Raw genomic sequence first — 17,763 nt, forward strand, 5'->3', positions numbered from 1 at the left:
CCAAACAGCCGTTCATGACTACATGTTGGGTATTTCTGTACTCTGGAGAAGTTGCTTTACAAATGTTGGGGTGCTTTTCATCATTTATTTGTTGAAAAAAATAAAAATATTGAGGTAAAGCTACATCTTATTGGAAAATAATGTAATTTTTCATTTTCACTGCCCAATTCTAATGAAATCTATGAAACACCTGTGGGGTCAAAATGCTCACTACACCCCTAGATGAACTCCTCAAGGGGTGTAGTTTCCTAAATGGAGTCACTTTTGGGGGGTTTTCACTGTACTGGTACCTCAGGGGCTTTACAAATGCGACATGGTGCAGAGAAATGAATCCAGCAAAATCAGCGCTCCAAAAGCTAAATGGCGTGCCTTCCCTTCCAAGTCCTGCCGCTTGCCCAAACAACAGTTTATGACCACATGTTTGGTATTTCCGTATTCTGGAGAAGTTGCTTTACAAATGTTGGGGTGCTTTTCCTCATTTATTTGTTGAAAAAAATTAAAAATTTTGAGGTAAAAATACATGGTATTGGAAAATAATGTCATTTTTCATTTCCACTGCCCAATTCTAATGAAATCTATGAAACACCTGTGGGGTCAAAATGCTCACTACACCCCTAGATGAATTCCTCAAGGAGTTTAGTTTCCAAAATGGGGTATTTTTTGGGGTGTTTCCTTTGTTTCGGCACCACAAGACCTCTTCTAACCTGACATGGTGCCTGAAATATAATCTAAGAAAAGGAAGGCCCTAGGTGCTCCTTTGCTTCTGAGGCCGGTATTTCAGTCCAGTAGCACACTAGGGCCACATGTGGGATATTTCTAAAAACTGCAGAATCAGGGCAATAAATATTCAGTTGTGCTTCTCCAGTAAAAACCTTCAGTATTACAGGAAAAATGGATTAAAATGGAATTTCTGCCCAAAAAATGAAATTTGTAGATTTCCCCGCTACATTGCTTTAATTCCTGTGAAACGCCTAAAGGGTTAAAAAACTTTCTGAATGCTGTTTTGAATACTTTGAGGGGTGAAGTTTTTAAAATGGGGTGATTTGTGGGGGCTTCTAATATATAAGGCCCTCAAAGCCACTTAACAACTGAACTGTTCCCTAAAAAAATGGGCTTTTGAAATTTTCTTGAAAATGTGAGAAATTGCTGCTAAACTTATAAGCCTTGTAACGTCCTAGAAAAATAAAAGGATGTTCAAAAAACGATGCCAATCTAAAGTAGACATATGGGGGATGTTAGCTAGTAACTATTTTGTGTGGTATAACTGACTGTCTTACAAGCAGATACATTTGAATTTAGAAAATGCTAATTTTTTGCAAATTTTCTCAAAATTTTGGTGTTTTTCACACAAAAATATTGAATATATCGACCAAATTTTTTCACTGACTTAAAGTACAATGTGTCACGAGAAAACAGTCTCAGAATCGCTTGGATAGGTAAAAGCATTCCCGAGTTATTACCACATAAAGTGACACACGTCAGATTTAAAAAACGAGGCTCTGTCATTTGGTCCAAAAGTGGCTCAGTCCTGAAGGGGTTAATGCCATGCGCCACATGATATAACTAATACGTTATGTTTGTTCTACAGGTCATTATGATTGCGGCGGTATCTAATATGTAGGTTTTTATTTTAAGGTGAATCACTTAAAAAAAATCAAAAATCTATTTAATGAAATTGTTAATGTTTAATGGTATTCCCTGGAGCGCACGGACAATCTATCGTTGCCAATTTCCTTGCTGCATGACTTATTTGGCAACTTCATAGACATCTACTGGCGGGGGTGTAGGGATCCTCGGTCTGCAGATACTGTTACGTTTCTCACTAAAGAAATGGAACCTCTAAGCTGTAATCGAATTGGCCTTGGCTAGACTGGAGTGCGAAGTCTAAAAAAATCCTCACTATTCTTCACACTAAACCCCTGCAAGGAGGTATGGACTTTTCCAGTTGGATTCGCAGGTCATGGTGCACAGAATAGTCACCGATTGGCGGAAAGTGCACTTTAGCCCTTTGTAGGAAGTAGCTAGCTGGAGGATGGGACAGAACTATAGTCAGGTCAGGGGTTGATGCCAGTAGTAGAACCACAGGAACCAAGCACCATATCAAGGCTGAGGTGAGAGTCAGGACTCAAATAGCAGTAGGAACAATAGCCAAACAAAGGATGTCTCTTGATCTGCAGGCATGGCAGGCTGATTCCCCTTTAAATAGGCTGGTAGTGCTCATGTCAACCCAAAGCTGCTGGCCGTGGTGGAAAGGAGAGCTGCGGATAGATCAAGCTGGGGTGCTGCTGAAGATGGGTTTAGAGGAAGTGTCCCGTTGCCTAGCTAACGAACACGGCTGGAGCCGGGACTTGTCGCTGGAGCCAGGCAAGGTGAGGAACCATCTAGTCTGGGCCAGTGGCGCCGCACAGATCTCTCCTGTCCTTAATATACACTATAACATACCCTTCAACTGTATGAACATAACTAGGTCAGCCTCTGATGTTAAACAAAAATCGTTTTAATGACAGCAAGAGAACTTGAAAATTAAACATTCAGTATATTACTACATTCCCCCTGTAAAATAGAAATGTATGGCTGGCTGCAACTTTTCCCAGCAATAAACGATGTTTGTTGGGGGTTTCTGAAGCTGAACCTGCTTCCATCTTTAAGAACAACCCCTTTAAGGCTATGTTCACACAGAGTATTTTGCAGGAGGAATATCTGCCTCAAAATTCCGTTTGGAAGTTTGAGGCAGATTTTCCTCTCCCTGCATGCCGATTTTCATGGAGTTTTTCCGCTGCGTTTTTCGCCCGCGGCCATTGAGCGTCGCGGGCATAAAACACAGTTTTACTGCTCGCGGGAAAAAGACGCCGACGCCTCCCTTGAAATCAATGGGAGGCATTTCGGGCCGTTTTTGACGAGTTTTGTGACGCGGTTTCCGCGTCAAAAAACTTGTCAAAATACTCCGTGTGAACATAGCCTAATAAAACTGGACAAACATTTTAACTGGGGTTTTCATTTAAAGGGAAAGTGTCACCTTTATTTTATACAAATTAAAACCAGATAGTAAAACATATTCTTTTTTATCTAATCTGTTTTTATTTTCTGATTGTAGATTTTTGGATTCCTTTTTCTGTACATGATTATGGGTGCGGCCATCTTGGCTGATCAGCTGCTTTGCTTTGTTAACAACATTCAGAGATATGCTTTACAGCAGCCACATGGACTATAAGGAACAATAGTCTTGAGATGACCCACTGACTTCTATGGAAAAGTTTTCTAGACAAGCTCTGTGACCCGGCCAGAGGTCATTGTGCAGGGAGGGGGAAGAGGGGAACTGTGGCCATAACCTATTTTCAATGGTGGATCCTGTGTTATCTATGAGATGACTGCTGAGAAGTGATCTCTACAGAACAGGAAAGGTCAGTCTATTATAAATGATGGATCGCATGTTATCTATGTATAGGATGTATAGGTGTTACCTGTCATTGTAATCCTGCCTGTGATGATAATAAGATGTCTGCTGAGAAGTGATCTCTACAGAACAGGAAGGGTCAGTCTATTATGAATGGTGGATCTTGTGTTATCTATATATAGGTGTTACCTGTCAGTGTAATCCTGCCTGTGATGATAATGAGATGACTGCTGACAAGTGATCTCAACAGAACAGGAAGGGTCAGTCACTGGCGTAGCTATAGGGGTCGCAGCGGTCGCAATTGGGACCGGGCCCCGAAGCCAGGGGGGCCCACAGCCCCCCGCACCACATCAATAAAAAGTTACTATAGTAACTCGGGCCGCGGGCCCCTGTTACTATAGTAACAGACTGTACTTACCTTCCTGGTTCCGGATCGCAGCGGAGGTCCTGACGTCAAGCGCTGTGCGCAGCGCATGACGTCACAGCGCTATGCGCCGCGCACAGCATCGAGACGACAGAACTATCGCCGCGGCTGAAGAGGAAGGTAAGATTTGCCCTGACTGGCGGGGTCCGACTCCCGGGACCCGCCAATCAGCTGTTTTCAAAGGGCCGCAGCACTCGTACGAGAGCTGCTCCCCTTCATTCCAGTCACTTCATTCCGGTCACACTGTGAATCGGTGTCGGCGATTCACAGTGTGAGCGAGTAGTGAAATGAAGGGGAAGCAGCTCTCGTACGAGTGCTGCGGCCCCTTCAAAACAGCTGATTGGCGGGTCCCGGGAGACGGACCCCGACACATCAGCTATTGATGGCCTATCCTGTGGATAGGCCATCAATGTTTAGGGACTGCACAACCCCTAAGCCTACGATGTAGCAGGCTTAGGGGGCCCATGAGACAGGATCACAGATTGTGTGATCCTGTCTGCTGGGCCCTGTATCTAAGCCAATCACATGGTAGGCTTAGATACATGGCACATGCGTGATCCTGTCTGCTGGGCCCTGTATATAAGCCTACCACACTGTAGGTTTAGATACATGGTCCAGCACACAGTAATCTTATACTGTATAAGATTACTGTCTGCTGGACCCTGTATCTAAGCCTACCTTGTGGTAGGCTTAGGGTATGTGCACACACACTAATTACGTCCGTAATTGACGGACGTATTTCGGCCGCAAGTACCGGACCGAACTCAGTGCAGGGAGCCGGGCTCCTAGCATCATAGTTATATACGGTGCTAGGAGTCCCTGCCTCTCTGCAGGACAACTGTCCCGTACTGTAATCATGTTTTCAGTACGGGACAGTAGTTCCACGGAGAGGCAGGGACTCCTAGCATCGTACATAGGTATGATGCTAGGAGCCCGGCTCCCTGCACTGTGTTCGGTCGGGGACTTGCGGCCGAAATACGTCCGTCAATTCCGGACATAATTAGTGTGTGTGCACATACCCTTAGATACAGGGTCCCACAGACAGTATCACACATGGGCCCTGTATCTAAGCCTAACACATGTGTTACTAATCGTTTTTTTTTGTGTGTTTTCTTACAGGTTCGGTCGTTGGACTACGGCGGATTCCTGGACTACTTCGATGACGGCTTTTTATTTATTATCAATAAAATGGTTAATGAGGGTTGTGTGTTTTTTTTTTTAATTTCAATAAAATATTTGTTATATGTCTTTGTTTTTTTTTTAAACTTTATTACTACCGCCTTACTAATGGCCGCCGGCTAATTGACAGCATCCATTGCTAAGGCGGGGCTTAGTGTTAGCCGATGCAGAGGCTTACACTAACCCCCTTTATTACCCCGGTACCCACCGCCACCAGGGGTGCTGGGAAGAGCCGGGTACGATCCAGTACCTGACCATCTGTAGTGATGGTCGGCCAATGGGGTGGCCGCAGGCTGGTATTATCAGGAGGGGAAAGGCCAAAAACAGTGGCCCTTCCCACCCTGGTGATGCTAGGCTGCTGCTGCTTTATTGTATCTGGCTGGTTATGAAAAATGGGGGGGAACGCACGTCATTTAAAATAAATAAATAAATAAAATAAAAAATAATTGGAAAGAACGATGTCGGGTCCCCCCCAATTTTCATAACCAGCCAGATACAACACAGCAGCAGCAGGCAGCATTACCAGGGTGGTAGGTGCCACTGTTTTTGGCCTTCCCCAGCCTGATACTACCAGCCTGCGGCCGCCCCGGTGCCTGACCGTCACTACAGATGGTCGGGTACTGGTTCTTCCCAGTACCCCTGGTGGCGGTGGGTACCGGGGTAATAATGGGGGTTAGTGTTGGCCTCTGCACCTGCTAACATTAAGCCCCGCCTTAGTAATGGAGGTTGTCAATCAGCCAGCGGCCATTACTAAGGCGGTGATAATAAAGTTTAAAAAGATACAAGCACATAGAAAAAATATTTTATTGAAATAAAAAAACACAACCCCCATTAACCATTTTATTGAGAATAAAAAAAACGCCGTCATTGAAGTAGTCCTCGAATCCGACATAGTCCAACAACCGAACCTGTAAAAAAACACAAACACACAAAAATAATCAGTAACACATAAAGAAGCAAAATTATTATTCTTACCTTTCCTGGGTCCAGTGCTGGAGCCGCAATGTCAGCGAGCTGAGTCCTGTATCTAATCCAATCATGTGTGATACAGTCTGCTGGGCCCTGTATCTAATCCTATCATGTGTGATACTGTCTGCTGGGCCCTATATCTAATCCAATCATGTGTGATACTGTCTGTTGAGCCACTGTATCTAATCCTATCATGTGTGATACTGTCTGCTGGGCACTATATCTAATCCTATCATGTGTGATACTGTCTGTTGAGCCACTGTATCTAATCCTATCATGTGTGATACTGTCTGCTGGGCCCTATATCTAATCCAATCATGTGTGATACTGTCTGCTGAGCCACTGTATCTAATCCTATCATTTGTGATACTGTCTGCTGAAACACTGTATCTAATCCTATCATGTGTGATACTGTCTGCTGGGCCCTATATCTAATCCTATCATGTGTGATACTGTCTGCTGGGCCCTATCTCTAATCCTATCATGTGTGATACTGTCTGCTGAGCCGCTGTATTTAATCCTATCATGTGTGATACTGCCATCCGAGCCACTGTATCTAATCTGATCATGTGTGATACGGTCTTCTGGGCCCTATATCTAATCCGATCATGTGTGATACTGTCTGCTGGGCCCTATATCTAATCCGATCATGTGTGATACTGTCTGCTGAGCCACTGTATCTAATCCTATCATGTGTGATACTGTCTGCTCAGCCACTGTATCTAATCCTATCATGTGTGATACTGCCTTCTGAGCCACTGTATCTAATCCTATCATGTGTGGTACTGTCTGCTGAGCCACTGTATCTAATCCTATCATGTGTGATACTGCCTTCTGAGCCACTGTATCTAATCCTATCATGTGTAGTACTGTCTGCTGAGCCACTGTATCTAATCCTATCATGTGTGATACTGTCTGCTGAGTCATTGTATCTAATCCTATCATGTGTGATACTGTCTGCTGAGTCATTGTATCTAATCCTATCATGTGTGATACTGTCTGCTGAGTCATTGTATCTAATCCTATCATGTGTGATACTGTCTGCTGAGCCACTGTATCTAATCCTATCATGTGTGATACTGTCTGCTCAGCCACTGTATCTAATCCTATCATGTGTGATACTGTCTGCTCAGCCACTGTATCTAATCCTATCATGTGTGATACTGTCTGCTGAGCCAATGTATCTAATCCTATCCATAGTTTATAGGGTCGTAGTGCTATAGATATGCTATGCTGTCTCCTATACACACATTTTTTTTTGGGGGCGGACACATATGTATTGGGGCTATTTCCCCTGACATTTTAAGCCCTGAGGGTATGTTCACACGGCGGCGTCCGTTACGGCTGAAATTACAGGGCTGTTTTCAGGAGAAAAAAGCACCGTAATTTCAGCCGTAAAGGCATGTGCAGGCGTCTTTCGCTGCATCCATTACGGACGTAATTGGAGCTGTTTTTCCATGGAGTCCATGGAAAACGGCTCCATTTACGTCTGAAGAAGTGACAGGCACTTCTTTGACGCAGGCGTCTTTTTTACGCACCGCCTTTTGACAGCGGCGCATAAAAAAAATGACCGTCGGCACAGAACATCGTAAGACCCATTCAAATGAATGGGCAGATGTTTGCCGACGCTTTTGAGCCGCATTTTCGGACGTAATTCAATGCTAAAACGGCCGAATTACGTCCGTAAATAGGGTATGTGAACCCAGCCTTAGTGACGCCCCGGCTGCTGGTGCTGCATTGTTGGGTCACTTAGGAGACCCAGCGATGCAACTGAAAGCTGCGGACCCTCCGCCATGAGAAGTTTGCGCGGGGGGGGGGGGGCAATAAGAACTTTTGCATCGGGGCCCATGAGCCTTTAGCTACGCCCCTGGGGTCAGTCTATTATGACTGGTGGCTCCTGTGTTATCTATACAGTGGATATAAAAAGTCTACACACCCCTGTTAAAATGGCAGCTTTTGTCATATTACAAAATCAGTACAAGATGAATCATTTCAGAACATTTTTCCGCCTTTAATGTGACCCATAATCTGTACAATACCATTGAAAAGCAAACTGAAATCTTTTAGAGTGGAAAAATAAAAATAAAGAACAAAAATAATGGGGTTGCATAAATATACACAACCTGAGGCTGGATTCACACGAACGTGGCGTTTTTGCGGACGCAAAAACGCGGCGTTTTGCGCGCGCAAAAATCACTTGCCAGCTCCGTGTGTCATCTGTGTATGATGCGCGGCTGCGTGATTTTCGCGCAGCCGCCATCATAGAGATGAGGCTAGCCGACGCCCGTCACTGTCCAAGGTGCTGAAAGAGCTAACTGATCGGCAGTAACTCTTTCAGCACCCTCGACAGTGAATTCCGATCACCATATCTAGCAACCTGTTAAAAAAAAAAAGAGGTTCGTACTTACCGAGAACTTCCCGGCCGTTGCCTTGGTGACGCGCCCTTGGTGACGCGCCTCTCTTGACATCTGGCCCCACCTCCCTGGATGACGCGGCAGTCCATGTGACCGCTGCAGCCTGTGCTTGGCCTGTGATTGTCATCCCGGGAGGTCAGACTGGAGGAAGAAGCCGGGAGTTATCGGTAAGTTAGAACTGTTTTTTTTTTTTAACACGTTCATGTATATTGTGATCGGAAGTCACTGTCCAGGGTGCTGAAACAGTTTAACTCTTTCAGCACCCTGGACAGTGACTATCTCCTGACGTCGCGTACCGGATATTTTTTTGCCGGGTTCGGCCAAAACGAGTTTGGCCGAACCCGGTGAAGTTCGGTTCGGTTGTCCGGGTTCGCTCTTCTCAAAGACACTCCGTTTGGATGTTTGGAAACAGAAAAGCACGTGGTGCTTTTCTGTTTACATTCATCCTTTTGACAGCTGTTGCGCGAATCTCGCAGTTCGCAGGGAAGTGCTTCCGTGCGGCATGCGTGGTTTTCACGCACCCATTGACTTCAATGGGTGCGTGATGCGTTGAAAACGCTGAATCAACAGACATGTCGTGAGTTTTTTGCAACGGACCAACGCAGCGCAAAACTCACGCACATGTCTGCACGGCCCCATAGACTAATATAAGTTAGTGCAACGCGCGTGAAAATCACGCGCGTTGCACGCGCGTATTTCCCGTTCGTCTGAATAAAGCCTTAAACTAATACTTATGACAACATTCAGTCTTTTTGGATAGAAGTCCATCAGCCTGGTACGTCTTGACTTGTCAATTGTTGCCCACTCTTTCTTGCAAAAGCGCTCCAAATCTGTCAGATTGCGAGGGCATCACTTGTGTACAGCCCTCTTCAGATCATCCCACAGATTTTCAAAGGGATTCAGGTCTGAGCTCTGGCTGGGGCATTCAAAAACTTTGATCTTCTTCTGGTGAGGCCATTCTATTGTTGATTTGGAGATATGCTTTGGGTCATTGTTGTGCTGAAAGGTGAAATTCCTCTTCAGCTTTTTAGCAGAGGCCTGCAGGTTTTGTGCCAATATTGACTGATATTTGGAACTGTTCATAATTCCCTCCACCTTGACTAAAGCCCCAGTTCCAGCTGCAGAAAAACAGCCCCAAAGCATAATGCTGCCTCCACCATGCTTCACTTTGAGTATGGTGTTCTTTTGGTGATGTGCAGTGTTGGCTTTGCACCAATCACACCTTTTGGAATTATGGCCAAAATGTTCAACCTTGGTCTCATCAGACCATAGCACGTTTTCCCACATGCTTTTGGGAGACTTGATGTAGGTCTTTGCAAAACATAGCCGGGCTTGGATGTTTTTCTTTTTGGAAAAGGCTAGCGTCTTGCCACCCTACCCCACAGCCCAGACATATGAAGAATACGGGAGATTGTCACATGCACTACACAACCAGTACCTGCCAGAAAGTCCTGCAGCTCCTTTAATGTTGCTGTATGCCTCTTGGAATCCTCCCGGACCAATTTTCGTCTTGTCTATTCATCAAGTTTTGAGGGACGTCCAGTTCATGGTAGTGTCACTGTTGTGCCAAATGTAATCCACTTCTTGATGACCGTCTTTACTGTGTTCCATGGTATATCTAATGCCTTGGAAATTCTTTGGTACCCTTCTCCTGACTGATGCCTTTCAACAATCAGATCCCTCTGATGTGTTGTAAACTCTTTACGGACCATGGCTTTTGCTGTCACATTCAACAAAGAAAATGTCAGGAAAATCCTAACAGCTGAACTTTATATGGGATTACTCAGAATCACTTTAAATAATGGCAGCTGTGTACTGACTACTATTTAACATGAGTTTAAATATGATTGGCTAATTCTGAGCACAACCACATCCCCAATTATAAGAGGGTGTTCACACTTATGCAAACACATTATTGTAGTTTTGTTATTTTTAATTCTCCCCTCTAAATGATTTGTTTGTTTTTCAATGCAATTGTACAGATTATGGGTCACATTAAAGGTGGGAAAAGTTCTGAAATGATTCATCTAGTACTCATTTATTAACATGACAAAAAGCTGGAATTTTTTAGGGGCGTGTAGACTTTTTTTTATCCACTGTATATAGGTGTCACCTGTCATTGTAATCCTGCCTGTGATGACTGCTGAGAAGTGATCTCCACAGAACAGGAAGGATCAGTTGTGAGGCTTTGTGTCCTGAGTGAAAACTCAGAGGGGGGTGTATGAGGATGGGTTAGAGCTCAGCATGTCAGATGTGGCCACTTTCAACCCAATTTAGAAATGGCACATGCGAGAATAAAACGGCTTTTTCTTATGCCAGAACGAAGATATGTAACAGAGGTATGTTGCCCCTGCTTTTCTCTATACCTAACTAGCAGAGTCGGAAGTTTAAGGGACGGGGAGGGACAAAACTGATGACAGACTCCCTTTACAATAAAGACTTGCTTTAAAGGGGTTGTCTACCATTGAAAAACAATTGTGCAATACCTTATACATATGTAATGAAGTATCTTTGTGATATACTTACCGTTTCAAAGGTGTAGAGGTCTTCGACGGAGTTGTGTCACATGACTCTGCCAGCATCGTAAATCTTCTCTTCCGCTGTCCATTCCTCTTCACTCTGTACTTCAGGACGATCTGTTTTTCGGTCTTTTGCTCGAACGGTGCATCATCCGTGACGTCCCTGTCGTAGGCTTTTCCGATCTACGTCTTCGGGAACTTGCGTCTGCGCATTTTAATTTTTTTTTATGAATCACGCATGCGCAATAAAAATAACATTTAATTATTTTACGCATGCGCAGTAAAATCTAATTTATTTCACCTGCAAAGTTGATTTGTTGCTTTGAATGCGCAGGCGCAATAAATCAACTTTAATGTGCAGGCGCATTACATATTATTTTTACTGCACATGCGTGATTCGTAAAAAAAAATTTGAAACGTGCAGGTGCAAGTTCACGAAGACTTAGTTCGGAAGAGCCCATGACAGGGACATCACGGATGACGCACCGTTCGAGCAGAAGACCGGAAGAGGAGCTCGTACGGAAGTACAGAATGAAGAAGAACAGACAGCGGACGATGCTGGCAGAGTCACGTGACACAACTCCGTAGTAGAAGACCTCTGCACCTTTGAAACGGTAAGTATATTACAAAGATACTTCATTACATATGTATAATGTTTTGCACAATTGTTTTTCAAAGGTGGACAACCCCTTTAAACAATAGAAGATTTTCTGATGACACATTCCCTTTATATCTGCCAAATTTGCACACACCACCGTGAACAGGTTTTGTGGAATCAGGATGGTAATGAGTTCACATGTAGTCCTTACACTGATACAACAGTCTCATGTAATATAACTAGTGCAAAGGAAAAGTGGAGGAGTAGCATTTTGTAACCTGTCCTGGAAAAATGAAAGCTGGAATCTCAATGGATGTCACCTTTTTTTTTACCAATTGGGCCCACTGGATGTGTATAAAAGCTGGCACAAATCATTTGGCCACTCTCAGACAGGTCAAGCAGGAAAATGAAGCAGTAAGCTGTTTGCCTGCTATTTGGGTAAGTCTTGCTGGCACTTGATGGCGATCCATCATATCCATGCATTACATGGACATCCCATTCATTCACCCTGTGGTGGGACTGAAGGAAAATTGAACACATGCTGACATGTTACCCCACAGTTTACAGATCATTGTTGGGGACCCAGCAGCTGGACACCCCATGGTCACCTTATTATTGGGGTACATTTCTAATAAAAACGGCATGTCCAAAACAGGCATACATAGCAGTTGATGGGGCCCCATAACAAAGATTAAAATGGGGTCCCCTTTTGGTGCTGGTTAATTAGTTGTTTGTTTGCAAGATCTATTGATTGATTCTCCACAACCTTGTATACTAATATCGTAGGGCCTATGAAAAAGGGATCTCTACACATGTTCTGACACCCATTAAAATAAGGGATAAAACCAACTAGGACACACTCCATGGGTTGCCTCTATGGTATGGACGCCCTTGGCCTAAAGAAGGCCATCCTTTTAAAGCTTTCCAACCCTTTAACTATATTCACGTAGTGGTTTTTTTACACTACGTCTGGCACATATCGGGGAGATGTGCCTCATTAGGATACGTCTGAGGTACGTTGCAAATACAGCATACCCTGCAGTGTGAACAAAGCCTTATTCTTGAGTGGACAATAATCTTATCACAGTCTTTATGCATGCAGTCAGCAACATTACATCTCCTTCATTACAATACAGATGATGACGTCATAATAATCGGTCTCTCTCTCACAACAGCCATGTAAAGCAGTTTACTATTTATTTATTTTTCTTTTAAAATGCATCAAAACATATTCATTTTTATTTATATTTTTTCATTTTTTTATTCTAAATTCAAACAGGAAAAATGGCAGGATAAAAAGTAAAGTCATTGGACCAGCTTTGCATTATTAGGGTCAGTTTGTTTGGCCCCCGTTTTTTTGTTTTTGTATTTTTTTTTTTTTAAAGAGATGTCAACTGCAAAATCGTTCATTGACCAGTGGTGACTTTAACCTTTTCACGTGTCAGAGAAGCTTGCAAGTCCTATATTGTTCATTCCATCTTGCATGGTCCTCTGACGGTGATTGAGATCAAGTCAATTGAACCTCTTCCCTGAACAGTGGCGAGCTGATATCTACTGGATCAATAAAAATAGAACCTGTCATCTGAAATAGAATTTGTATAGAAAATCATCCTGAAGCATTTAATAAAGATTTCATGTAAAGTGCTTCTTGGCAATCGGTAACTTTTCCACAAATACAGATTGGAAGGGGAAAAGTGGTATACGGTCATTCGTAGAAAAGAGATGGCTCCTGGTGCGGATTCATCCCATCCACCTGGGGCGTTAGGGCCCCCTTGCTTCCGGAACCCCTTCACCTTTTGTAGGAGAGAAGGTCACTAAAGTTTCCTTGCCTTCCTCGGGGATGGTGAACCATGCACCCTCACTCCTCCCAACGAGAGTGGTGCCAACCTGAGCCAGACCTCTCCTCTCCATGGACCCGATAGCAGCTGCAGGGTATAAACACCATGTACTACAACAACCATTACCGGATCTTAGACTTTAAATCTTTTTCCATCCAGTTCTTTATGATCTCCCAAAAGGTCAGATTTTAAGATTTTCCCCATAATTTGTCATCATGCACACAGTGAAAAAAATTATTACATGACCTGATGGGCGATTGTAAATGACCACATGAAGCCACCTTGTGTTGTAAAGAGTGACGTTCACTCGTAGCTTCTTTCGAATGCCCTGAAGCCATGGCAGCACAAACCCAAAGTACACAAGAGGGGCACAGCTGTCCAACACCATCAATAAATTCAATTTCTATGTAATACTTTAGCCCTGACCTGCAACCCATTCACTTACTTTGAGTTGTGAGACGTGGGCTTGCAACTTTTGTGTGAGACAACACGGTCGATCTTCCATGGACATCAATGTAAATGTTGCACAACCACAATGGTGCGATTACATTATCTTTACATTTTAAGAGAGTTCATGCGACTCCAGCCATGCAAAGCATTGTGCGACCATCATGGGGAAAATGAGACTTCTGTCGTACATTCGTTTTTGTGTAGGAGATTTTGCTATGTTTTATCCAATCTCCACAAGATAAACTGCTAAATAATCGGATTGGTTGATAAGTGGTGATCTTTTCTACAGCATAGGAACCCCTATCATTAGTACATAAATATAGTTAAAGAAATAAACATAGACATTTCCACGTTCTGTAATAATAATACTAGTGGTATAAAGCTGTGCACGTTTCATAGACTGGGTAACATTTGTTGCAAGTTCTTATCATTATTATTATAGGAGATATGGATAATTTGTAGATCAAGAGCCCATCAACATGAGAAATCACTGTTGCAAATCACGTCCGGGTCATATGAGTAAACAATGGAGGCAGCAAACAATGGAGGCAGCCATTAAAGGGGTTTTCCCATCTCTGACATTTATGGCATATCCACTTCTGAGAACTGCACCTGTCCCTAGAATGGGGCCCCTGACCCCCCCTCCCCCACCTTCTCCATCTGTCGCTGGTCTCCGGCCTATAAGTTACGAAGGTGGCTGGGTTTTCCCGAAAACAGCCGAGCACGCTTTGCTACGCTGTTTTCATAACTCTCTTATAAGTTAATGGGAGTTACGGAAACAGCGTAGCACAGCGAGCTTCACTGTTTCCGGTATTCGGGAGGGTAGGACTGGGGTCAGGGTGCCCCGTTCTAGAGATAGGTGTGGGTCCAAAAGATGGGTTCCCCACTTATCGGACATTTATGGCATATCCTGTGTCTATGCCATAATTGTCCGAGACGGGAAAAACCCTTTAAAGGGGTTGTCCGGTTTTGATTTGTTCACTTTATTTATTCATTTATACAGAGAATAGGAAATCATACAATAGTCATACAGGTATTAGGAATTCTGCTGACATACCTTTCTTATACCAGTGCTGTAGGCTCCTATCTCTTTACAGTAGAATGGTAAAGCCCACAGATTAGTCCTGTGTAATGCATCCATGGACTAACTGAATGGACTACACATGGTGTCAGTCATATGACCCCTGGGATTCAGCTAAAGGGCTTGTGCAGTTATTGAAAAAAAACAAAAAACACTACTCTTCTCTTCAATCCCCTGCCGATCCAGCACAGGTCCACCAGCACGTGACTGCTGTAGACAATCAATGGCGTCAGCGGTCACGGGCCTTACTATTAGCATCACCGTTCGCACTGCCAGAGAATCTGCGCTGGATCAAAGGGGGATTGAAGAGGTGAGTAGTGTTTTTTTTTTTTTTTACCTCATAGAACCGGATCATCACTATAACTCTGTCTAGGTCTCTAACGTGTGAATATTAGTTAATAGAGAAGAATTTCTGCCTACAGCAGAATCCCATCATGTCAGTGAATGTGTAGGAGCAGCTCGTACATTCTTCACCCTGTCTCCTCTGTGTGATGTGTGTGTTTTTTTTTTTAACAGTTAACTTTATTAACAGCATGACATCACCTAGAGACAGGCAGCCATTTTATACATCACCTAGAGACAGGCAGCCATTTTATACATCACCTAGAGACAGGCAGCCATTTTATACATGACCTAGAGACAGGCAGCCATTTTATACATCACCTAGAGACAGGCAGCCATTTTATACATCACCTAGAGACAGGCAGCCATTTTATACATCACCTAGAGACAGGCAGCCATTTTATACATCACCTAGAGACAGGCAGCCATTTTATACATGACCTAGAGACAAGCAGCCATTTTATACATCACCTAGAGACAGGCAGCCATTTTATACATCACCTAGAGACAGGCAGCCATTTTATACATCACCTAGAGACAGGCAGCCATTTTATACATCACCTAGAGACAGGCAGCCATTTTATACATCACCTAGAGACAGGCAGCCATTTTATACATCACCTAGAGACAGGCAGCCATTTTATACATCACCTAGAGACAGGCAGCCATTTTATACATCACCTAGAGACAGGCAGCCATTTTATACATCACCTAGAGACAGGCAGCCATTTTATACATCACCTAGAGACAGGCAGCCATTTTATACATCACTTAGATATAGGCAGCCATTTTTTACATCATCTAGAGACAGACAGCTGTTGTATACATCATCTAATCACAGACAGCCATTTTATACATCGCCCAGAGACAGGCAGTCATTGTATACATCGCCCAGAGACAGGCAGTCATTGTATACATCACCTAGATACAGGCAACTATGTTGTACAATAAATATGTACACTTTAAAATTGCCAGCAGACCAGTAAACCACTGGCCCAGCCGGTATTTGCACTGGGAGGCTGGTAAAAGTAAATTTATTTTTGCATTATAATACACTGTCTGTCAGATAACTTTCTCTTTGGTTTGGATACTTCTCCTTTACCAGATGCCAAGTCCTAGGAACGTCCGCAGCGCCAGCACTTGGTCAAGTGTGAAATTGGCACCAGCGGGAGATTGCAGCGGGCAAGGCAACAGCGAGCCAAAGACGCTCAAACTGAGCAGCCGGACACGCGCGCACAGCTCCGAGATTAAGGAGCGGAGGACGAGGATTCTGTGTGAGTTACAGGAGTCATTTTGCGGGGGAATTTAACTAAAGTTGTGACTTTTGACCTTTTTTACGCCGCTCTCTACGCTTTAGTGAAAAAGGGCGTGGTTTCCCAAAAGGGGTGGGTCCACAGCGACCCGACAAATTTACTATAATTTAAAAAAAAATGATTCTGACTTTACTTCCCACCCTACTCTACTCTTCTCCAGGTCCCCTCAGGTCCTCACAGCATGCTGCTCCTGTATGTACGCTGAAGGACCCGGAGGGGAGAAGAGGTGAGGTGAGTATACTTATTTTTTATTTTACAGTATGTCCAATAGGAAGGGAGAATAGATGGCGCACGGCCGCGTTCTCGCCTCTTAATAAATGTGTTGTACTCTACTCCAACTTTCTTTATATTAAAACTGGCGCATGAAACGCCAGTCTTAATAAATTCCCCCATTGTCTGTCTGAGGCTCCAAAACCAGTGAGAAGTCATGCGCCCAAACCCACCATTACCTTTTACCCATGTTGCCAGTTTTGTGTTGTTTTTTCGTTGTGATTTGCATAAAATTGTAACAAAAAAAAATGCACAAAACTGGCACGTGTAACTACACCCTAAACCTAGCCGGTCCTTTTGAGTGGAAAAGGTCACTTACAGTAGAACATGGCTGTGTCCTCAACACAGTAGGTCATGTAACCCAGTTGCTAACTACTTGCTAGGTGTCTCATGATGTGTGTGGCGGGTCACATGACTGACGTCATGTTTACGCCTTATAAGTTATCCCAGAATGCATTACACAGGACTGTCCGAGTGGACTATACCATTCTACTGTGAAGAGACGGACCTACAGCACTGGTATAATAAAGTCATGTGAGCAGAATTCCTAATACATGTAGATGAGAAAACGGAATAAGTTCCTATTCTGCGAATAAATAAATGTAAAAAATAAAATAGCGATGACCCTTTTAATATTTCGCTTATTTCACTATGAACCATAACAATCAATAAGACATTGGGTACATTAATATCACATTGTTATCTCTACTTCATGACCTTACCTTTCGTACCTCGGCATTCAACCTAAGACTTTACCGGAGAGTAACCAAACATAAGCGTCACATGTATGGCGGAAATAATTCAGAACCCCCCCCACCCCCATCAGACATTTTGGCCATATTATATTGATATACCGTAGGGAGTATTTGTGGGCGGGTTGTTTCACTACGACAGCCCATTTTATAAATGAAGTCGGCCCATTGACCGGCTGATCCCTGTGGCTCTGGCTTTTACCATACATATGTATGCAAG

At 43.7% G+C, this 17,763-nt stretch overlaps 1 long non-coding RNA gene across 5 annotated transcripts in view; it reads left to right on the top strand.

The window, feature by feature from the left end:
- Positions 1-17,763, top strand: part of LOC142750216 (uncharacterized) — a 212,875-nt gene that overhangs the window by 101,370 nt on the left and 93,742 nt on the right. For 4 of the 5 annotated variants that reach the window (XR_012882586.1, XR_012882587.1, XR_012882582.1 and 1 more), the window contains 2 exons: positions 3,095-3,401; positions 16,314-16,482. This is a non-coding gene — a long non-coding RNA (uncharacterized LOC142750216). Of the gene's footprint in view, positions 1-3,094; positions 3,402-16,313; positions 17,407-17,763 lie in introns of those variants that run through there. The other variant, XR_012882583.1, reaches the window with a different exon arrangement.

Source organism: Rhinoderma darwinii, chromosome 3 (assembly GCF_050947455.1).
Source record: "Rhinoderma darwinii isolate aRhiDar2 chromosome 3, aRhiDar2.hap1, whole genome shotgun sequence".
NCBI lineage: Eukaryota > Metazoa > Chordata > Amphibia > Anura > Rhinodermatidae > Rhinoderma > Rhinoderma darwinii.